Genomic DNA, 24,816 nt, shown 5'->3' on the forward strand with positions numbered 1-24,816 from the left:
ATCCAATAATGTTGAACTCAAAGAAGCAGAGAACAGAATGGTGGGTTACCAGGAGCTGTGTGGTGTGAAGGGAAGGTATTGATTAGAGGGTAGAAAGATCTCTATGCAGAAGTGGAACAGGTTTAGAGATTCATTGCAAGCTAGAGTGAGTAATGAGCCATATGTGCCACATGCCTGTAATCACAGTACTCGGAGACTGAGACGGGGGATAGGAACTTTGAACCCAGCTTGGGCGACTTAGCTACTTATCAAGATGCTGTTTCAAAACAAAACAAAGCAAACAAAAAATGAAATTAAAAAAGGTTTGGGGATGTAGCTCAGTAGGAAGGCTCTGGGTTCAATTTCCAGCACTGTAGAACAAATCAGAACAAAAAAACATGTATAGTGTATGTCAAAATACTTAGAAAGGAAGTTCCAATACTCTCACCACAAAAAGAGATTGGTAAATGACACAACGGATACGTGAACTAGCAAGACTCTATCATTCTACATTGTACACATATATTAAAGCACTACATTGTGCCCCTTGAATATATACAGTCATAATTTACCAGTCCAAAACAATATTCATAGACTTTTAAAAGAAAAAATTAATAAATATTTTATTATACAATGAGCCCACCGAGAGAAGGAACCTTGATTATTATAGTTTTATTAAATGTTTGTTTCCCTCATACCTGGCAAAATGTCTAGCATATTATAGGCATTCAGTAGCTGTTGGTTAAATTAATTTATAATACGTATGTACAGTTGACAGTCATTGTTTATGGTGACCATATTTTATAAAGTCACCATGGTTACTGAAGTAGTAAACACTGAACCTTGGTTAAGTTCCTGGGAGAAAGTTAGCTACAATACTTTTGTCAGGTGGGCAATACATGAACATGGGTTATGTGTGTTTCTGCACAAATTTCTCATGCACTCTTGATTCATTCACATTGAACTCACTGAGAACAGCATTGTAACCTCTCCATCAAGTTCATCCAGATCTTCTGTACCTATGGACTGTGCTTGTTAATTACAACCAGCAATTTGACTCGTGGGAACTGGCCAGTATACGAGTGAGCTCTGAGCATGTCTGTGGATGATTGGCATATAGGCTAGCAAATGGGGGAGACTGACCCATCCTAGATGTGGGTGGCCTCAACCAGTAGGCTTGTAGCTTAGGTGGAATACAAAGAGAAGGAAGAAGGAGGTGTTTCCCCCATAATTTGTTTTGCAGAAGCTCTGGTCTCTGCCATTGCCTCTGGATGCTGATCTCCATTTTCTCCAGCCTTGCAGCACAGACTCTTAAGCCTTCTAATGCAGTCTCCTCGGCCTTCCAACACAGAACTGTTGACTATAGTAAGCTTCTGGGCCTCCAAGCTTGGGCTGCTACTGGATCCTTTAGGTCCCCAATGCACAGGCCACTATTTTGGATTCTTAGGCCTCAGATGCCCTACATGGTCACTGGGACTCTTCCCATTCTGATTCCATAAGCTTACCTCATAAATCTCTTTGTATAATTATACTTTATGTTGATTCTGCTCCTCTAGTGAGCCTTAGATAACACAGAGACAGCTGACCTCACTTTAGTGGGACATATGAGGACCCATTTTAAAGAGAGGGATGACCATCAACAAACACACAAGAAACAAAATGAAAGCAAACAAAACTTGGCACTGAACTTCTTGTGAAAAGGACACTTTTTTGCAGTGTGAACTGAAATAGGGTAGCAGAGTGTGCACTTGTTAAGCCTTTGATGGAAATGTGTGCTCAGAGACACTGAAATTGCCCCCACTCTGCACATGCCTGGAAGTGGCCACACTACAAGTGTTGATGGTAGGCTCACAAGTCACTGTTAGTGAGTAGGCAGTGCCATGCCACTATCACAGGATGCACAAAATGTACAGATCACGAGAGACAATGTATGTATTTATATTTCTACAATGCACAACTTATAAAACACATTCTATAAAGCTATAATTGCTTATGAATATTGTGATTACTTATGAAAATATTATAAGGTCATAAAATTTTAACTTCTAATATTTTATAATAGTGTGTAATTTTTATACACAGTAAATACAGAATATATATATATTTTTTTCAAGTACTGGGAATAAAAATTAGGACCTTGCACTTGCCAGGCAGGCATGGTGCTACTGAGCTACATCCCCGGCTCCTAGTAAATACAGAATGGTTATCATTTATAATATATGAAATGAGTTACATATAAATTTATAAGAAACTTACTCAATTCTCAAAAGAGTTAAGGTCATCATATTATACAGACACATGCATATCCATGTTTCTCACAGCATAATTCATTATAGTTAAATCTTGGAAAAGGCCCATATGTCCATTGTCCTAGTTACTTTTCTTGTTGCTGAGACAAAATATTCAATCCCCAAAGTTAAAAGAGGAAAGGTTTATTGTAGCTCACAGTTTGTAGAGGTTTCAGTGAATAGTCAGCTGGCTCCAGGGTAGGGTGGCATGGCAGAGAGGCGTCACAGAGGAGAAACAGTCCATGGCAGGCAGAAGGCAGCAAAGTAGCAAAGAAGCAGCAAACGACAACAGCAGCCTCTTTCTGTCCCTTGTAATCTATGCAGGCTGTCTGCCCTTAGGTCAGGTAGCACTCACACCCAGGGTGGGACACTCTTAATCCTAGCATCACACTGTGAATCAATCCCAGCATCACACACCCTAGGTCCAGCCACCTCCAAAAAGCCTCACCTATGACCACATGTGGCTTTGGGAGGACATCTAGAAATAAGCCACAACATCCGTCAACACATGGATGGATAAAGAAAATGTGGTGTTTACACAATGGAGTACTACTCTGCCATAAAGATAAACTTGAGGCATCATAAGTAAATAGATGCAACATGAGAATATAATATTAAGTGAAATAAGTCAGACATGCAAGCCTAAATATTTCATGGTTTTTCTTAGGATAAACTTAATGAAAGAGAAAGGGGGGAGAGAGAGAGAGAGAGAGAGAGAGAGAGAGGAGATAAATAGGAAGTAGGGAAATCTTTTCTTCAAATGAATGTTGGAAGAAGAGATGGAGGGAGGGAGGAGAGAGAACTGGGTTGAAAAAAGAATTGAAGGGAAAGATGGTGAATACAGAGCTTTGAAAATGACAATCAGGTCAAGAGTTGGAAGGAATAGGGAGGGACAGGAGGTATAGGGAAGAAGGAACAGAAGAAGGAGAAGGAGGAGGAGGAGGAGTAAGATGTATTATGTACATGCACCAACTCCCCACAATAAATGTAATTATGTACTTCACACATGGCCTAACAAAAATAAAACAAAATCAACACATAAATTAACAGAAGTGCATTTTGTTTCAAGTACAATGCAAGACAATAAACATGAGTAGCAAAGTAAGAAACTTATTCAGCTAACTTAATGTAATAACTTACATGCTGCAAATGTGTACACAGAAATTATGTATATATACTATATACCAATGAATATACATATATACTCAACCAATAACACACACACACATGCATGTGCATGTAGGAACATATTCAAGACATGATCATACATTCAAGAAAACATAAAATGCATGGTCCAAACCTTAGAGGATAAATGATATGATGAAGATAAACTCAGTTGAAAATGGAAGCATGCCACCTTTGCATACAATTTTCCCGTGTGGCGTTTCAGTGAAGTTGACGTCCAGCTCCTCTGCCCGACATGAAATCAGTAGGGTGAGTTATTGTATCAAAATGCAGCAACAGTTAGGTGTGTGGAAGAGGCCCAGCCTACACATCTGAGGTTGCCATTGTTTGGAGCATGGGGAATAGGAAGGTTAATGAGACAGTTTGGGAATCAAGAAAAGACAGTTCAGTTGGGGCCCGGAGTGTAAGAAGTGCTCCCCAAACCAAGGGAGGACAATGCGAACTGATGTGGGGTTGAAATCCTTCCAAGGAAGTTTGGGAAGCATGAAGATTTATAAGACTCTCTGAGGGTGGCAGGTACAAGATCCTTTGGGGTAACATTTTGAATAAATATTAAGAAATCCTCATTTTTTATATATATAAAAGTCCTCATGTCAGGGAATGAGGAAACAAAGGCCAGGAAGCAGTACAATGAACTACAGATCACCCCAGTTGCGAAGCTGATGGGAAGAGAGAGACAAAGGTGGCTGTGGAGAGTACAGGCCCGGCAAGGCTCAGGAGATGTACCGGTGGGTGGTGCTGCACCATCCCTGGTCTCCTCCCTGGGAGGCTACAGAAACCCCCATCAGTCTTCTGCTCAAGCGCTCAGCTGAATTCCTACCGCTGTAAAAACGTCTTGCATAATTTACAGGGTTTCCTACCCTTAAAACACCATTAAATTACCCTTAAATTCCTACAAATGTGGGGATTTCTGAGTTGAGAAACAGAAAGAAGTCCTCACCTAAGCATGGCCAATAGTGAGTTTTAGATTTCTGGCATGTCTCAAACGGGGTTGTGGGTCAATCTAGAAAGGCTGTGTGCAAATCTAGAAAAATGATGTCAAGGTATTTAATGAGGAAGATGCTCCTCACCTGATAGGAGTTGGACTGTATACTACTTTACTTCTTTTCCTTTTCTTTCTTTTTTTTTTGTAAAGAAGTACTCGATCTCTTTATTGTATAAGGAATAACAATCAGGTGGCTTAGGAAATAAATCTATGGGATATTGGGCTGAAGGAGGAAATTAGGAAAACATGATCACGGACCCTAACGTCGCTTCTCCTCTAACAACTGTGATTTCTTTATGGAAAACTAGAGATTTTGCAGAGAGATTTGCCAAGCGAGGTCCGGAAGCAAATCCAGCCCTGGACATGGTGACAAGACACCACCAAGGGCTCCTGATATTTGCCCTTCATCCAGTGTGTGAAAGAATCCTTTCTGAGGTATTTCATGTGCCCCAGAATTCTCATTGCATTTATGAACTAGGAATTCCCCAGATATTGCTGGCACTGCCAAGTGTTCAGACATCGTCTCTGGATCCCTTTGAAGTCTTCCCATTGAAGGCATTACTGAATAAATTACCAGACTACCAGCTGGGCCTGGAGTTGCACACCTGTAGTCTCAGCCCTCTGGGAGGGTGAAACAGGAGGATGCCAAGTTCAAGCCCAGGCTGGGGAACCTAGTGACTTAACAAGACTTGGTCTCAAAACAGAAACAAAAACAAAAGCAAAAAATAAAAAGAAGGTTTTAGGGCTGGAGCTCAGAGTACCACTCTGGATTCAATACCCAGTACCACAAGAAAAATCAATGACCAAATAACCGTAAGTATAAACAAGATATAAACAAGTTATAAACAATTTCCTCTGTAAACCTTGTAGCACATTTTTGCAGCTGGAACTGCAGCTTTTTCAAAGGGTTCCTTTGTGGGGAATGCAAAATCCAAGGAAGAAACCAGGAGTCGGATGCTCCGACAGAAAACTCCCGCTGCCTGAAGTCAGCCAGGGAGCAGCAAGCACTCAGCTCCTTATGAGAGGAAAACATTTAGCAATAAGAGAGCATGTGAAGCAAACAATAGCCATCACGCCCATCAGGGTTTACTGTCTCAGCTTGGCAATGGCGGTTGTAACTGTGAGGACAAGCACGCGTGCACACACACACACACACACACACACACACACAGCAATGGCACAAATCAACAGCCACCAATCAGTGTAATTTAAAAAATGTGCATAAATTCTGAGGGGAAGAGAAGAGACCGCCCCAGGTCCCCTGGGGGCTGCAGTCCTTTTAGACAACATTCAATCTAATGGCGTCATTCTTTATGGGATTTTGCATGTTCAGAATACTGGCCCGGTCTCCACTTGGCGACGACACTGACCCTCATCACCCATGCCTGTCGCCTTGACCAGCTCAAGTTTCCTGACAGCAAGAGGCCGAGAGACACACATTTCACAGAGACCCTGGGTAGATCCTCATCTCATCTCACAGAACACATTCCACTCGACTTACTTTATCCTTGGGCTTTGGAGACCTGCAGTGTTGTTAGTCAATGGCCATTTTGTAATCGAATCTTACGCCTCGGGTCTTTGCTGGAAGGGGAAAAAAATCAACACGGCTCATACTCTGTGGCCTCTGGCTAGATCTTAAAGGGTGATTTTCATGGTCCATGGTTGTGTGAGAGGCAGCAGTGTTGGAGGTGCTGCCACTGACGTGGTGTGTTCATTTCTTTTGAGGCAGGAAACTGATTCTTTAAGTGGCTTGTTAGACAAAGGAAAACTGTAGTCGCAGAAATCGCTTATAAAAAAGACTGCAGTCATTCCCATTTCCTAAGCAAAGATGTTATGGGAAGAAAATATTGTACAGGTGGCTAACGCTCCACAGCTGTGTGAAACTGATCAGGTCAAGATTTATTTTCAACTCTGGTAGTTCCAATGGCCAATCATTTATTGAGTGTCTATCAGGAAGTGGGCATTGTTTATTAGCTCTGCAAAATGTCTTATTTCCACCCATCTAGCAATGCATCCTGGCTTACCACAACTCATTCACAATCCTGATACCTGCGGTCTTTTTTTTGCTATCAGATCGCTAGATTTTAGTCACTGCAGATCAACCTAACTACGTAGTCCCTGTGAGGCCATCACTAGGCATAGCGACTGATGAGAATGGATGTCCCGCTTGCCATCTGAGCCCCCAAGTTAACTGATGGTGTGGACAGTTGCGATGGTGCTGCTTGGTAAGTCCCCTCTCTCATTTCTCAGGGTGGCTTTTGCCAGCGTACACCCATTTTTCTCCATTCCTCTGGCTCAGCCCCTCACCCCAAGCGCACAATCTCTCTTCCTATGGAGAGACAAGATAGATGTTCTCAGGGGGAACCTTCCTTGGGTTTCACATCTCCTGCAAAAATGATCTATACCTGCAGACCTTCCTCCTTTGAATTTCTGGGGAACATAGGAGCAGAGATAAGCATCTCCTATCTGCCCTGTAAATTCTATTCCATTGCACGATGATCTTCATCATTCATCCTTCTACCTTGCTTATCGGCAACTTCTCTAACACTGGCACATCTACAGAAAAATGAGTTCTCCCTGCATCCCAACACTCTAGCCAAGTGTCATCAATCTGTATGATTCCAATTTTAGCGTGTGCATCGCGTGTCAAACATTCACAAAACTGTCTGCATGTACCGTCACCATTCTGTTTTAACTCTCCTGTTCTGTAAGCCACTAACATCTGCCTCTAGATTCAGTACTCTTTAGAACCACTTATCTTCAAGGCTGTGAGTCAATGTCCTTCCAAACTCAACCTCTATTATTGCTTCTAGGTCTGATTCTTTTGGGTGACTGTGCAGTATCAAGACTGAACAAAGTGAAATTTCTTTTAAATGACAACCTTATGGTACTTACAGCCATTCTTTTTTTTTTTTTTTTGGGAACCAGGGATCGAACTCGGGACCTTGCACTTTTGAGGCAGGTGGTGGCACCACTGAGGTAAATCCCTGGCCCTAGGCATGCTCTTTAATGCATATTCATTGTACATATTAACCGGGTTCAGTGTGATATTTCTAAGCACACCTGCTGTGTGCACCAATCAAATCTAACTATCCTTTTCTTTTCGGTACTGGGGATTGAACTCAGGTCCTTGCCCTTGTGCAGCAGGCGGGGAAACCACTGAGCTAAATCCCTGGCTCTAACTATCCTTTTCTGCAGCTCTCCTCTTCCGTACTAACCACCATTTTACTTTCTAGGCAACATTTTCTTTCAGTTTTCACATGTGAAAAAGAACATGAAGTATTTGTCTCCCCATTTCTGCTGTATTTTGTGGAATGTGATGTACTTCAGTTTTATCCATTTTACTGAAAATGGTAGGATTTCTTTTTTCTTCATGGATAAATCATATATATATGGATATAAATATCCACTTTAATCCATTTTTATTGAGTGATATTCACATATCCACATGAGTATATTGATACATTTTTAACCCATTTTCTTTTGGTAGGTACCTAGGTTGATACTCTATGTCAGCTATTGTGAGTAGTACCAGAATAAACATGCATATTCAGATGTCTCTTTTATATGCTGACTTCATTTCCTTCCATATGTACCCAGGACAGGGAGTAACTGAATCCTATGGTCGATTATTTTTAGTTTTTTAAGGAATCTCCAAATTGTTTTCCACAGTACCTTTTCTAATTTACGTCCTGACCAACAGGGAAGAGTCCCTCTTCTCCACACTCTTGCCAGCATTTGTTATTAGGATTATTATTGTTTTGTACAATGGACATTCAAAAGGAGGGGAGGTGGTATCTCACAGTAGTTTGCATTTACATTTCCCTGATAGCTTATGATTCCAAGGAATTTAAAACATATTTTCTGGCCACAGGGGATTTCTAAAAAAATATCCATTATGTAGATGCACCACTTCCATACAAGGGGTGCAAACATTATATATTGCAAACATGTACAGAAGAAAAAAAGAGGGAAGGAAATGAAGAGATGGAAGGAGGGGTGAAGGAGGGATGGGAAAGAGGAAGGAAAACAGGAATGCAGCTGTGGTATGTACACACACTAATTTCCCACAAGCAATGTAAGCATTATGTACTATAAACATATTCTAATAAAAAATAAAATAAACAAGGGTCCATTGAGATCATTTACCCATTTTCAATTGGATTATTTGTTCTTAAATTTCAATTCTTTTGAGTTTTCTATATATCCTGAATATTAATCCTTGTGTTTTTCCTTTTCACATGAGTTGCTTTTATTTATTTTTTTTAAGCAGCTAAACATTTTCAACTAAGCCTCAATTGTTTGGCTGCAGAGAAAATTTAGAGCAGAAAGAGATACAGAACAATGTCTATTCCATGCTTACTACGATGCATTTGAGAAATGGACACATCTGATGTAACTAATTTGGATTGTGGTAGTGATTTCACCAGTGAAAATATGGCCATTGTTTTGCAATAGGAGTTTGCATTAAACCCCTATGGTTAGACATAAAAAAGACTGTATCAATTTAAAGAATTATTCCAGCCCAAAACCTACTGGCTCTGTGTGTCAGGGGGATTACTCAAAGTGAACCTGGTAAAGCTGTGGTTATTTGGGTTCCTGGTATGAGGCTACATTTGCATAACTCCTACCAGGGGTGTGACTCCTGAGATGGATGTTCATTCTGCAATAAAGATGACAGAATAGAGGTGGATTTCTGGTGTCAAACAAGTGACTCTTAACAGATAGACAACTTGTCAGAAAACAAAGACACGCTTATTTTTCTTCTCCAAGGTCTCTCTTCTTTTCTGGTGCAATAAACTGAAGGACATGCAATAGCTTAGGGTGACTTCCTTAGCCTATCTTCACACACATTTTCTTCTCTCTCATATTTTCTGCTGCTAGTTTTGCAGACTTCAAGATGTGAGTCTAAAAATAAAGACGCACGAAGATTCAATCACTACTATTCTTTTATTTAAAGCTCTGGACAATTACCGAGGAGAAAAAGAACGTGGGGGATGAAAAATAGAGATTAGGAAAATTGAATAAGAAAGTCATTACGTACAATACATCATTTGCTATATGGTGCTTTGTGATTGTGAATTTTAATAATGAGTCAGAGAATAGTTAGGATTCTTACAGAGTATTATGACCCTGTAAAATTATTCCCACCAGGGCATTTTCATAAGTGCCTTGAAGATTAAATTGATATTTAAATATACCTTTCTAAAAAGGATATTGTTTTCTACATTTCTAGAAAAATGATCGTGGTTGTCTAATTAACATTGGCCAATGACCACTATGCTCATTTAGTAATTGGGAAATTCTCTGAAATGATGCATGCAGTTAATCTGGCAACAACAGAGTAACAAATATTTGTATCTAAAGACTATTTAAATTTTTTTTTTTGGTACCGGGGATCGAACTCGGGTCCTTGCGCTTGCACAGCAGGTGAGGAAACCACTGAGCTAAATCCCCAGCCCAAGACTATTTAAATTTTGACAGGGGTCTGATGCATATGTGTGTACTGAAAGGATTAAGACATGTCATAATATAGTACAATACCTTTCAAAAATAATGAAAAAAACGAGTAGTGCATTTTCTCATTTCATAACTCAACAGGACAAATTCATAAGGAGATACTAAGCAATACGGAATCCAGAGAAGAAAACACAGGATCTCATTATGGCTGTTATTCATTCATTTATTTATCCATTCTTGCATTACAAGAGAAATTTATGTAGTGACTATGGTACTCAGATAAACAATGATAAATATGACATCCTCACCAGCCACATTTTACCTAGGTTCTCAAAGGGGAGATACAAGAATAAGTAGGTGGCACAAAGCAAAATAAAATACCTTTATGAAGGGAGACCCAGAGAGATAGTTCTTTATGTTTGTAAACATCATATTTAAGTTTGGGTGGGGTTGGAGTTAGAGATATTTTAGAATAGAGTCTTCGGAGCTAGCTTGTGCTATCTTTTGGATGTTCAGCATCCGTCAGAGCTCTGTGTGTTGAAGTCGTGGGATGCTGCCCATTTTCTCTTCTTCTCTTTTGCTTCCTAGCCATGAAGAGAATGGCTTTGTTCTACCATAATGTTCAGTTAAACCACAGGTCCAAAAGCAATGAGACTAAAAGTATCATGAACCGGAACCTCCACAACTATGAGCTAACACAAACCTTGACTCTTTATAAATTATTCATCTCGGGTGTTTGTTATAATAATGAGAAGCTGACTGGCATACAGTGAAAAATATCTATCACAAAACACTCCATCTCACTGGGCACATAAGTTCTGGAGCTGCAGTCACAGGGAATTTGTGCCTCTCATTACCAAGTTGCTCTGGGGCCTCTAGGTTGAGTTAAAAAAAACAGAAAAGGACACGGGACTGTCAGCTCCTCTTCCCAGATTTCAAATATTCAAGTTCAGTCCTGAAATTGCAGTGTAAGGTCCATGCTCCTTGCCTATTTGCACACATTAGACTATGGAAACTTCACCCAATTCCTTTGAGATATTTTACAGTGTATATACAGTTCATTGACTCTTTGACCTAGTTTATGAAGAACGAGTACAAAGCTCCCCTTCTAAATGAGTTTGGGAAGAATGTGTCTCCTTACATCCCAGCAAGAGCAAGGACTTGATATCCTGAGGAAGGAATTTAATGTTGCTAGAGATGGTTGGCAACAGTCACCACACTATGGAACCAACAAGATATTGATTGATTGATTGATTGACTGATTGACTGAGGTACTGTGGATTGAACCAGGGTCTTCTCATGAAGCTACATCTCCAGCCCTTTTTCATTTCATTTCATTTTATTTATTTATTATAAGACAAGGTTTGGCTAAACTGCTCAAGCTGAGTTCGAACTTGAGGTCCTTCTGTCTGATCCTCCCAGAGTGCTGGGATCATAAAAGAGGAAATACATTTTACAATACACGCAAACATTATGCACAATTAAAATTTCAGTATTCGTCCATGAAGTCTTATGGAACAAAGCCATACTGATCGCTGGTGTACCGCTTGCCACAATGTGAGACACTCATGCTACAGTGGCGGAGTGGGTTGCAATGAGACAGACTTTATAGCCTGAGACTTAGACCATAAGTACTGCTGTAACTGAATATCTGAGGCTGGGTAATTAATAAAGGACATAATTTTATTTTCACAGAAAAAGTTTGCAGGCACTCGGACTCCACCAACACAGACACAGCTGGATGGGAAGTGTCCGGACATGTAGGACGGAGGATTGGAGTGGTTTTTGCATACCTATACTAAGAATTTGGATTTTATTGTCTACTGATTGAAAGACCCTGACTTCTTCTCAGCAGGGAGATGAGTACACATGACAAAACATGCGTTTTTAGGAAGCTTACTTTAGTGGCAGTGTGAGGGAAGAACTGAGGAGAAAAATCCAGATGAAACTGGGAAGCTATTGGCATAATCCCAGTTAGAGGGAAAATGAGTCGGAATTCAGGCAGTGAGAGAAAAAAGTGATGTGTGGAAATGAAAAATAAGGAAAAGAGCATGGAGTAACCCCAGAATAATTGCTTGTATTTGCAAATGGTGGCATCATCTGCCAATTATCTGGAGTACCTTGAAGACTGTCTGTATCTCAAGAGGACAGGAGCCTACCTCATCTGAATAGATTTAAATACTATAGCAGATACAGTCAAGAGCCAACCCAAAGTGTCTATGGACTCATCTTTCCATGCCAAGGGTTGCATCAAGGATGTTCATGGTTCTTGCACAAGCCTTTCTTGTCATGGCTTCAACCTTCGACCAGGAGGACTACGAGTAAAAGGTATTAGGCAGTTACTGACCTTAGAACCATCCTCAAAGACAGATAAGCAGCAGGTGGACAAATTCTCCAGCTTTCCGCCCATACATGGAATAATTCTCAATTAAGTATGGTCTATGTCATCTCCTCTCCCAGGGTTCCCAAACAGTACTGAGCTCATGGTTACAGCTCTTGACTACCTTCCTGATTATGCTCTACTACTTCCCATGCCTTTTCTGGTACTTCACACTCACACTCTTGTCATAAAATCTTCTGTTGAAACTCAACTTTAGACTTGTAATGTGCTCTGATTTATAATAGGCAGCAGTATTGGAAACAATTTCAATATGATCAGCATGTTATGGTTTGATCTAAAATGTCCCCTCCTGTAGCTTGAATCTAGATGTTTCCGGAAAGCCTCATGAGCTCATAGCTCATGAGCTCACTTTTCAGAAGTGGCTGGATCTAGAGTGTGTGAATATGGATTAAGAGTGTGTGGTATTGGGATTAGTCCCATAATTGGATAAGCAGAGTTTTGAGTGTGGCTGAGTGGATTTAAGGAAGAGGGAAGGCCCATCTTGGGTGTGAGTGGCACCACCCAGCTTGCAGCCTGGACGATGCATGAAGCGACAGGAAGAAAGAAGACCTGCTGCTTGCTGCCTTACTGTCTACCCTTCCAGGGACTGTTTCTCCTCTGTGATGTCCCTCTGCCATGCTGCCTTCTCTTGGAGCCAGCTGACTATGGACTAAAAGCTCTACACACTGTGAGGCAAAATAAACCTTTCCTCTTTTAGTATGGCTGTCAGGTATTTTGTTTCAGCAGTGAGAAAAGCATCCCCCCCTCCCAAAGACTCATGTCTTCAGAGGTGGGATTTTGGAAGGTAATTAGGTCGCGGGTTTCATAATCCATCTGACATTCAGTTATAGTGACAGAAAACAGAATAAGGCATTTGGTATGTAGTTTCTAAAAGAGATCTAATTTGCTTTTAAAAGTGATGCTATATTGAGCAATAACACATTGCCTCCACTCGAACATTCCCTTGTGTTACTGCTTGCTTCATTTTAAGAAAAGGGCATGCCACTCAGATCTATAGAATATCTACAACTCTGTATTCCAGTCTTGTAAATAATGATGTTTAAGGTAGCATAAACAGCAAAGATAAACAATTTAACATTCCATGTTGTTTAACATCTTCTCTGTGGTATACTGCAAGAGTTCAGAAAAATTAACAATGAATGACATTTTATCACCAGAAATCAGTAAAGCTCTAAGGGGGAGAAAAAAATAACACATTGCCTCCACTTGAACATTCCCTTGTGTTACTGCTTGCTTCATCTTAAGAAAAGGGCATGCCACTCAGATCTATAGAATATCTACAACTCTGCATCCCAGTCTTGTAAATAATGATGTTAAAGGTAGCATAAACAGCAAAGATAAACAACATCCCATATTGTTTCACATCTTTTCTGTGGTATACAGCAAGAGCTCAGAAAAATTAACAATGAATGACATTTTATCACCAGAAGTCAGTAAAGCTCTAAGGGGGAGAAAAATCTAAGTACTAAGAGTCACATTTCTAAGCCAAGCACTTGTATATTCATACCTGAGTGACATGTCTCCTCTCTCCTTCTCTCTCTCTCTCTCTCTCCCCTCTCTCTCTCTCTCTCTCTCTCTCTCTCTCTCCTCTCTCTTTCATCTCTTTCTCTCCTACCATTGGAAATGGTCACAAGGAAAGCACACTATCAGAGTAGCCAGTTTTTATTTCTTTCTTTTTAGTGGTAAAGGCTAAAAAGTCTTCTCATTGTAAAGTTACTATTCACTTCCAGTCATCGGGACCCATGAAAGAAATCATTTACTAGTGATACGAGGGTTTCGCTGTGTAACATATCTAGAAAAACATCCATGAACTATTTCTAAAAAGAGAAGTGTGTTCACCAGCCTTCCTTCACTGTGACAGAACACCTGAGAAAATCAGCTTAAAGAAAGGGTTGTTTTGGGTCATGGTTTCATGGGTTTTAGTTCATAGTTGTGTCCATTGTTTAGGGCTGTGCTCAGAGAGAAACATCACAGTGGAAGTGCATGGTGAGGGAAAGTTGATCATTTTGTGGTAGCTAAGAACCAGAGAAAGAGATGAAAAACAAAGAAAGGAAGAAGGAGTTGGGAATTGAGGGATGATATATGGTCTTCATGAGTGTAGCACCATGTCCCACTACCTTCAGCTGGGTCCTACCACCTCCATTGCCATTGCCTTTCAATAATACCACTGAAATGATGAATTATCAATGGATTAATCCTTTGATGAGGTCTTAGCTTTCAGAATCCAATTACCTCTCAAAGTACCACCTTTAAGCATTCTTGCTTTGATGAACAAGCTGTCACCATGTGAGCTTTAGGGGAGATTTCCGATCCAGACTCTAACAAGCATCTTTTAACTGATTTCCATTTCGGGGCAGGACTGATTGTGATAATTGCCTAATACTGTGTTTCCATAGTGAGATCTTTTTGATTGATTATCCAGACCCTTAACCTGGCATTGTGCTTCACTGGGCACTGCCTGGGGCTGCTAAACAATTACCTCAAAGAAGGTACTCGAATGAGACTGCTGTAAAGTAGGGTCGTAGCTGTCTTCCTGAATCCCACAGACAGAGAACCCCAGATGTGAGGAAAGAGAGTGTTTGTTTATTCATCTAAATCACTATAATCAGCAGCGAGGCAAAGTGAAGGATCAGTGTCAGGGAGAATTCAGTTAGGACGCAGCTGCATGGTAGAACTTTAATTTCACCCAACTACAATCACATTTTCCCTTATTGCTTCATTCAACTCAGTCTCTTTAAAGAATGGGAAAGCAGCCTTTGATAGATATCGCAATCATCCTATGTGTCTTGAGCAGCATTGTCTAACTAGGCAAAAAGGGGAGGAAGGCAAATCCTGGCTCGTAAAAGGATGTAATTTGTTCTGCAGCAAATCAGAAACAAATGGCCGTTGGATGGCATGGTAGCTGAGGCCTGCTGTCCCCAAAACATCTTTAAAAAATATTTGCTGCATTATTTTGGTAAATCGAACTCAATGACTCTATGACCTTTTTTACTATTGGTTTATTCAGGTTGGCTTTATTGCTATCCTTGCTTCCTTCTCTCTGGGTTTAAAACTATTGGAATAATGAGATGTTACAAATCACTATCACCTCGGGGACTACACCTGTGGAGATTGGAGGGCAAAGGGTTTCACCTTAACTCTGCCTCAGTTTTCTCAGATAAGACACCAAGCTTGTAACAGTATTTTAGAGCTGTAATGAAGAAATGAAATAATGAAATAATCAATGAAATAATCCATTACCATGTTTGAGCTGAGACACATACATGATGACTATCAGAATGATAAAAAATGTATCCAAAGATGTATTCCTCAGCTTGATATAGTTCCAGCCCATTACTTACACAGGTTGAGCAATCCTCAATCTAAAACTCCAATAGCCAAGCCTAGTGTGGTACTGTGGACCTGTAATTGCAGCTACTCAGGAAGCTGAGGCAGGAAGATTACAAGTTCGAGGCCAGCCTTGGCAACTTAGTGCAAGCTCATCGTAAGCAAGAACCTACAAACCGAAGAAGCCCTCCAAACTCAAAATCTAAGATGTTGAAAAATCTGAAATTTTTGGTGGATTGACATGATGCCCCAGACAGAAAATACCGTACCATGAAACTTTTCAGGCACAACTTCTTTTTCTTTTTGTTTTACATTGTACGTAACTAACTTCAGGCTGTGAATATGAGAGACCTATAAAACACGCTTGAACTTTTAGGTCTCGGCTTGGGCCTCAACCCCAAGGTAGCTCATTATTTGTCTGTTGTGATTGCAGTCACAGTGGTGACGTGAGATGTGGAAGTTGGCCATTTCATTAGAATAAACCTGGCGATTTTGGTAGGACTAACCTCAGTCTGCCGTGTTTTGCCCTGCTCTCCCTCCCTTGTCTTCCCCTTTTTCGTTCTCTCCCCTCATGTCTTTTCCCCTCCATTTCTTTGCCCTTTCCTCTTTCCTTTCATGTTTCTGCAGTGCTAGGGATTGGAACCAGGGCATCCCCCACACAAAGCGTGTATTAAAGCACGTACTCTACCACTGAGCTACCTTCCCAGCTCCAAGTCACAGAATTTAGAAAGTGGATATTTATTTTGTGTAACTTTTGGAAACACGGTCAGAATAACCTGGTCGGAAATGATCCATTTTGACTTTTCCAAATCACTTGTACTTACGGAAGTTGTTCTCTTTAGTCTGACTCAAGCTCAGGCAAACGTTTTTTCTTTCTCTTTTGTAAAAGGCCACGTAGCAAATGCTTTGTCTTCTGAACTGCATAATCTCTGACAAAAACACAACTCTGACAACATAGCCGTGGACAAGAACTGAATAAATGTGTGTGGGTGTGTTCCAGTAAAACTTTATTTGTAAAGATGGGCCATGGGCCAGAGTTAGCCTGTGGATTATAGTTTGGTGGCCTTGGCCTGGAATAACCCAAGCAAAATGTAAATGTAGAAAAGATCTGAAAAGTTAAATCTCAAATCCAATTATATCTTATCCCTACGCTTTTTGCAGAATCTCCCCAAAACATTTCAAAAATCAATCTATGAGCATGCAGCAATTCTGCATTGAGAAAGGAAAATATGGCCTGAAAATAAGTTGATATTAGGCATTTATTCTTAGGCATAATTCCAAGAGGTATCATGCCATCAGTTTATCTCTCTATGATGGTTAAGGTGAATTTTCCACTGGGTGGGCTTGGGAGCCACCCAGGCCCCTCTAGGTGTGTCCTGGTGGGGGTCATCAGTGTGTGACTTTGAATTCTGTATAAGGTCCCTCACCCTTTAGTCTGTGGTACTGTTTCCTCCTCTGCTTCAGGGACTAATCCGCTTTGCTTTCCTATACCCTTCCACAGTGATGTTCCTGCCTTGGACCCATGGATTCACTCCATCTTTGTCATTCTATCTCTGGTGGACATTGAACTTTATAAAATGTGATAAAAAGTACTTTTAGTCTTGGAAGGAGCAAACTGGACTGTCTGAAAAACAACTTTTTAAGGTAGATTTTTCTTGTTGTTAGTTATGCCTGTGATCTTTTCTCTCCTGAAGAAAAAGGCAAAGCATGTCTATAAAGTAGTATTTATTTCATAGCAAGAGATATTTGATTATTCATTTTCTCAGTGGGAAAAATGCTACATATTCTTTGGGAAAGTACAAGGGTACAGCGTTCCTAAAATATATGCAAAACTACTATCATGGGACGTGGGAAGCTAGCCATCCCTGTCTTCAGGAAATTACCAAACGAATGTGGGACTGTCCACCGTAAAACTGGGATAAAACACCAGGATGACTTAGTTACCCTAAAGGAATGAGGACTAGTGGAGGTTACCCTGCTAAAGATTTCTCTGGTCAGACACGTCCCACAAGCTTTCAGAGAAATCAGATCCCATAACTACACCGACTGAAAGCAGTCACAAACTTTTAGTAAGCTCATTAAGCAAGGAAATGAATGTTTATGGGGCACTCACAGTTAGAAGGTACTCAAAACTAAGGTACAACCCAGAGACAAGCCCTGCATGCAGGTGCATGCCTGCCATCCCAGCAGTCTAGGAGACTGAGGCAGGCAGAGGGATTACAAGTTAGAGCCCAGCCCAGGCAACTTAGTGATTAGCAAGAACTTGTCTCAAGTAAAAATGTTTAAGAAAGGGCTGTGGTGTAGCACAGGGCAAAGGCCATGGGTTTAATCCCAAGTATCCCCCCCCCCCCCGCCCGCATTGCTAGGTGTTAAACTCCAACTCAGGTTTTATCCCTCTCAAAATATGGAGACCAACTAAATGTTCAATGGCAAAACCCTTTGAACATGATTTTAACAGATAAAGGAACAAATATTTGGAGAAGAAAAGATGAGCTATCATGTCTAACAATGACATATTAGAGATTATTTGTAAGTCCATTCATCTTCCTCTTTCTCTTATTGTTCTCTTGCTCAGGTTTCTTTTGCTGGCCACCATGGACATCTGGGGCTGAGTTATTCTTACTGTGAGAAGCTATCTTGTGCATTTTCAGATGTAGCAGCATACCTATTTTAGCTTCACCCAATAAAAAATCAACTGCGACCTTCATCCCCAGTTATGACAATTCAAAAATATCTCAACATGGTCCTTAGGAAATGAGCCAAACCACATTCCCTCTTGACAATGTATTTGGTTAAATTCCAAACCAAACCAACCAAACCAAGCAAGCCAAAGCAAAGCAAAGCAAGCAAAGCTTCCACACACAGGGAAGCAAAATTAGTTAGTAGCTGTTGGGAAAGCAAAGCCATAAAGGAAGCTTGTCCTCATGCTCATGCAAGTATCTGACAGTTTCCTTGGGATGCAGCATGATCTTTCAAACTGGAAATGCTGGCTGTAGTGACACATACCTGTAATCCTAGCATCCTGGGAGGCTGAAGCAGGAGGAACCAATGCTTGAGTCTAGCCTGGATAACTTAGTGAGACCCTGTCTCAAAACAAAACACAAATGTGTTGGTGAAATAGCTGAGTATGAAGGCCTTGAGTTCACTCCATAAGGCTGCAAGAAAATTAAATTTAAAAAAACTAGATTTGTCCTCAATGCCCATTTGCTTGATTTCAGTGAAAACGGGAACTTTTGGTGGAGATCCACTGTTTCCAAAACCTTGAAGGAACAAAGGTTGCCACTCGCCAGCACCTGGGGAGTCAATATGCGTCTATCAGGTAATTAACTCGGCTCTTTGCAAACACAATTCAGGAAGGAAAAGAACATGCAAATGCTGTTCTCATTGCTCTCAAACACTGCTAATTGTCCTTCTAACTGGCTGCTAATGGCTCTTGGGGCTGTGGGAGATGGTGCTTCAACACAGGTGCTTCCACTTCTTATCTCCTCTTCCTCTTCTCCTTTGTCTTCTCCCAACCTTCAATTTGTCAATGAAATGCACAAGTGAAAGGAAAAAAAAAAAAGGGAAAGATATTTGAAAAATGTCTGGCAATGGCTAGTGGGGTGAGCAAAATAGTTACAAAACGACTTGGGTTCATGGCATCGTTTCTCAAACTCAGTAACATGGAGATTTATGACTAGACACTTTCCTGTGGTGGAGTCTATGTTATATTTTACAAAATATTTAGCAGCAACCCTGGGCTCCAAACACTGGATGCCAATTGGATGATTTTGACCCCAAAATATCTCCAGATGTTGGTGCATTTGGGTTTGGCTTCTCAACCTCAGCATTGCTTTGATAACAATGGGTGCTTTTCAGGGGTGGGATCCATGCTATAGAATGTAAAATATTAAGCGGCCTCCCTGGCATCCGCTTTCTGGGTGCTAATTTCAGTGCTGTTGCAAACCCAAATATCTCCTGACATTGATAAATATAAGTTTGGGGAAGATTTCTTGACCTCGGCTTTATTGACATCTAAATCTTGCTGAGATGGTGCTAACTGGCCTACTGTACCTCAGGCAGTCTTCAGACATGATTGAATAGTGTGAAGTTACAAATTACCCCTGTAGAGTACCACTAATTCGGGGAATAAAGATGAACAAAAAAGAAGAGTAACTGCTAGAAAGTGCAGTAGCCAGCCTGACTCCCTTTGTATAAAGTCAAGTGATTCCGATTGTCGCCCTCGCCCTCCTCCATGGGAGTCCCCTCAGTTAATACATAACAGACCTCCGCATCCTGTGTGAGTCTGCAACTAGATGGTATCTTTGTCAACCTTTTGCTAGAGCAGTCTACAACTATGTTAGTTTGTTTTGTAAACAAAAGACTCCCACACCTGGTTGACGCTTTGTTTTAACTAAACTGTGTGAAACTTCCCCGACCCCACTAGTTTAACAAAATTCTGCCCCTGTAAAACTACAATTTTGCTCCCCCTCTCCCTGACCCCTCCCCAGATGAAAGAGCCATTATAAAGACCCTACAAACTGCCTTTCCTTTGTCCAGAGTTTTTGGACGCCTGAGCCGGCTCCAAAATGCAGGCTATTGTAATAAAAGACTCCATTGAATTCAGAGTGTGACACATCTCTGTAGTTCTAACTCGCCTGGCCCTATTACAAAACATTTACTTTCAAATATAAATATACCAAGATATTTGGAAGTTCTTGGTGTATGGGGGATGAAGCTAACACACACAGGATTCCTTAAACCTCTCCAATTGTTTCCAAGAAGCTGTAGGAGTTTCTTAGGTGCAGAGAGAACCTCGAAATTTCTTTTCTTTTGTTTTTTTGCTTTTTTTGGTACCAGGGATCAAACTTGGGACCTTGTGCTTTTGAGGCAGGCAGTGACACCACTGAGCTAATCCCCTGGCCTGGGAATTTCTGCAGTTTGTCTGTCTCCTGTGAAAATGGGATTGAAAGCTAAGGGTGTAGGAGAAAAAACAATGCTGATGAGAGTTCAAATCTAGCTTGTCAACTTTTCACTGAGCAATGGATCCCATGCCAATTTTGGCCCTCATCCATGATGCCTTTATCACCTGTGGGACCATCTTCAGCTCTGGAAAAGGTGCACATTTCTGAATGTCTGACCACCATTTTGAACATGGTCCCCAGGAGAAGATGTAGGCTGAAAGAAGTGAAGGTGACAGCCACATCTCTCTCTGCACCTTCACTTCACCATGTAAAGCCCCCCAAGGTCTTTGTAGGGTATTATAATGAGATCTTCACCTCTTCTCCTTCTTCACCATTTCCAACCCAGGAGGAAGTCCTCACCACTGAACTTTCAAAATACATCCAGAATACGACATCTTCTTGATGCTATCATTGCATTTCTGGAAGCTTCCACTATCACATCTTTGAGGATGATAAGAATGATAAATATTATTGTTATTTTCTTCGATATTTGCATCACAATCCCAACTTCCTCAAGAGTATTCTAAACCTTCTTGCCAAAGTAATCTTCATAAGATAGGAGACAAATCGTGCCCAAATCCCAGTAGATCTTCTCTCACTCGGCCCAGAGGCTTGCAGTCCTACAGAAAGATTCACCTGATCTCTGGTTGCCATCACAACCGTGCTCACCTTCTATGATTCTTCCTTATTCACATATCCATTCTGGAACTTCTAGATATTTCTAGAATATTCCAGGCATGCCTACCTACAGGACCTGAGTACCTGCTATTCACTCTTCCTACAAAGTTCTTCCTGGCTAATCCTCTCCCTTTCTTCTAAAGTCTTTCCTCATCTTTATCTCAAAGATGTTTTTCCTCTCCCTTTTATCTGAAATTGAACCCCCGAGCACTGCCTATTTCTTATCATTTTTTTTTTTTTGTACCAGGAATCAAACTCAGGACCTTGTGCTTACCAGGCAGGTGCAGCAGCACTGAACTAAATCCCCAGCCTTTGCCTATTTCTTACCTAACTTTCATTTTCTTTACAATATTTCTGGCTGCCTATATTTGCTTCCTAGGGATGCCCTAACGAACCACCACAGACTGAGGACACTTAAATGTCCACAGAAATTTCCTTTTTCTGAGCACTGGAATCACAGATTAGGATGTCCCAGGACTGTGTTCCCTCCACAGGCCCCAGAAGGGGGTTGTACTCCCTCTGCCACCTCCTGGGGCTCTAGGTAGCCCTGGGCTGTGGTCCCATCACTCCAGTCTTTGCTTCCATCCTCATGTGGCTTCTCCTCTGTCTCTGTGTCTTTCCTTCTGTCTCTCATGAGGACACAGGCCCTGGATTTAGGACCACCCTGTTCGAGGATGACCTCATCTCTTGATTAATTCCATTTGCAAAGATGCTATTTCCAAGCAGGGTCCCAGTCACAGGGGTTGGGGTCAGAACATGGAAATATCTTCTGGTGGCCACCATTCATCACGCTACATTTGTATCCCAGTCCCTGTAAAGGGTTCAGGAGAGGTTCCTCCCTCCCTCTTCAGTTCTTGATGGCTCTGGGCTCCCTTGGCTGTGGCCCTATTCCTCTGTCTCCAATACCAACATCTTCAGATCTCTCCCCTCAGTCTCACATTGTCCTGTTCACTATGTACATGTCAGATGTCCCTCCACCTTCCCCTATAAGGACACATGTAATTACCTTTTGTATAAACCTGGATAACTCAGATTATCTCTTCAACTTCAGATCCTTAATCACATTTCCAAAGACCCTATTTCCAGACAAAGTAACATTTCCTGATTCCAAAGGTTAGGACCTGATTTTCAGGGACTCAGGAGGTCATATTCAACCTAGTCTACCACTCACCTATTTTTCATACATATTTGTTCATTACATCTTTCCCATAAGATAAAAAAGTCCATTGGAAATAGTTTTTATTTCATATTTTATTCCTATATTTCCATCCAGAGCACAGTAGACACTCAATAAATTTTTGGAACTGTTTCTTAACTGTAAAGGAGTAAATAATCCTCTACTAATATATCACTATTAGTCTTGCAGTACTTTAATGGAGTAGATTTTTAATTTTTTTAGTACCAGGGATTGAACTTAGGACCTTGTGCTTGCCAGGAAGGCATGGCAGCACTTAGCTACATCCCCAGCTAATGGAGTAGATAATTAAAGATAAACTCCAATGAATTGTAAGATGGCAATGGATAATGCTTCTGAAAAAAATTACTCGTAGGTGGAACCAAGAGAAAAGTGAATTGCAAACTATGAAAGAAAAGCTAAGACTCACTGATGATAAAAGACTTATGGATTTGTAGAGGAGAAACTAGAGAGAAATTAGGGAGAGGAATGGATACTAGTAGGTGGGAATTTTATAGAATTTGGGGAATACCAGAGGTGCAACTCTTATAAGGATCCAGCCAAAGAAATTTTCACCAGATGACACGTTTATGCTGCAACACACCAAAGAAAAAGAAACCCAGAGAAAAAGACAAAAAAGTGTGTAATTCCCACCCAGAGAAAACAAACATAACAAAAATTTTCAATTTATCCCCAAAAAGCAAACAAGCAAGTAGGGAAAAAATGGTGTTTATTATCCAAAAAGTCAAATTTGGTTGATTGTGGAGTGGGAAGAACCAGTTGGCTTTTGGGGTTTTAATAGCTGTCAACACTGTGAGGAGCAACTGGGGATAACTGGTGAAATGAAGGCTACAGATACTGTTGCATTCAACAATCTGTTCTTTCATGTTTTTTGCTCAAAGACACTTGTGTATGAATACTCAGTGGAGAATTGAATGCAAAATCAAACTATAGTAAATATTCCACCTCAAATGGGTGAGTGAACTGTGGCAGAGGTACGCATAGAATATGACACAATAGTGGGAGTGAGTGGGGAAGAGCTCAACTGTCAACATGAATGTGGTTCCAAAGCATTCAAGTCTTCTGAAACCCTAAACAGAGACTCCAAATAGTATAAAGTTTAAGGGACATGGACAATTTTAAATGCATGTGCATAAGCAAGCTGCATACTTCTGATGTGTAAGTGGAATATGAATAAGGCTGGACTGTTAAAATACGAAGCAGTGCATGCAATAGAGAAAGGGGGAGAGAGACACACAGAGAAAGAGACAGAGAGGACACTTTGACTTAGCTTCTCTTAAAGCACTTTGCTCTAACTGTTCTATTTGATTAGTACGTATTATTACATTACATTAATCTAATACTGGGACTAAGTTTGAAATTAATCTTTATCATACATATGTCTGCACAGGAGGAAAAAAAAGCCAGTGTATACATACATATAAATGAATACGAGAGTAAGCCAATGTCCATATAGTGTTCAGTACTATCTGGGGTTTCTGATATCCACTGTGTTTCTTGGACCACAAACCCCACACATAAGGAAGGATGGCTATACACGAAGCATTCCAGTTTCCATGTCTCAATTTATTTATATGGAAGATCTATATAGGATGAGTCCATATGTAAAGAAGAGAGGAAGGGTGGAAAAATAAATACACTTTGTTATGTTACGGCTTTACAATTTCAGTTTCCTCAGCATTTTTAATGGCCTTGTATTATCATTTTTTAAAAATTGAAGCAATGCGTGGCAAAATTTTGCAATGTTGGTGGGAGCTGGTCATGGAAAACATCTGGACAAGAAGGCACCTTAGACGGAAGTGTCCAACTATGGGTAGTCTCAGCCTAAGGCAGCCTGAACCACGAAGATGGCACCTTTGTCTCTCTTTTGTACTGGGGATCGAACTCAGGACCTTGCACTTGCCAGGCAGGCACGGTGCCGCTGACTGAGCTAAATCTGTGGCCCTACACTTCAGTCTTTTTTAACAGAGTGCAGGCTTCACTTTTCTGAAAAGAATTCGCCCTTCTCTGAGCGGAACTGTTACTCTGGGAACCATCAAATGCTGTTGGGAGTCCACCAAATGCACTCCATCCCTGTGTACCACAGGTTCACAGAGCAAAACAAGCTCACGAGGATGATCTTAAATATGCTCTTTCCTTGTAGAACACATTGCAGTTGGGAGCCCCAGGATGGCATGTAGACAATTTGTTCCAGCAGCCAATTGATGCTAGTAGGATTTGTTCATTTGCAATCTGTTTGCAATCCATGTTCTATCCTTACATTTATAGGATTCATGCAACAGAAACCTGGTTTGTAGTTGCTCTGTGTACTGGATTCTCCTTATTCCAGGTGGTAGCCACTATGTCATTTGCTTACCTTTGCTTGCTTCGCTGCG

General features: G+C 40.9%; 1 protein-coding gene across 1 annotated transcript in view; it reads left to right on the plus strand.

Moving 5' to 3' along the window:
* Nucleotides 1-24,816, plus strand: part of Pudp (pseudouridine 5'-phosphatase) — a 338,048-nt gene that overhangs the window by 308,217 nt on the left and 5,015 nt on the right. The window contains exons 7-8 of the transcript XR_015450778.1: nucleotides 17,127-17,269; nucleotides 18,844-18,944. The gene's annotated coding sequence lies outside the window, so the exon portion shown is untranslated. The remainder of the gene's footprint in view (nucleotides 1-17,126; nucleotides 17,270-18,843; nucleotides 18,945-24,816) is intronic.

Source organism: Heterocephalus glaber, unplaced genomic scaffold (genome assembly GCF_053883595.1).
Source record: "Heterocephalus glaber isolate CG9 unplaced genomic scaffold, H.glaber_assembly_v1.0 deba00001072, whole genome shotgun sequence".
Lineage (NCBI taxonomy): Eukaryota > Metazoa > Chordata > Mammalia > Rodentia > Bathyergidae > Heterocephalus > Heterocephalus glaber.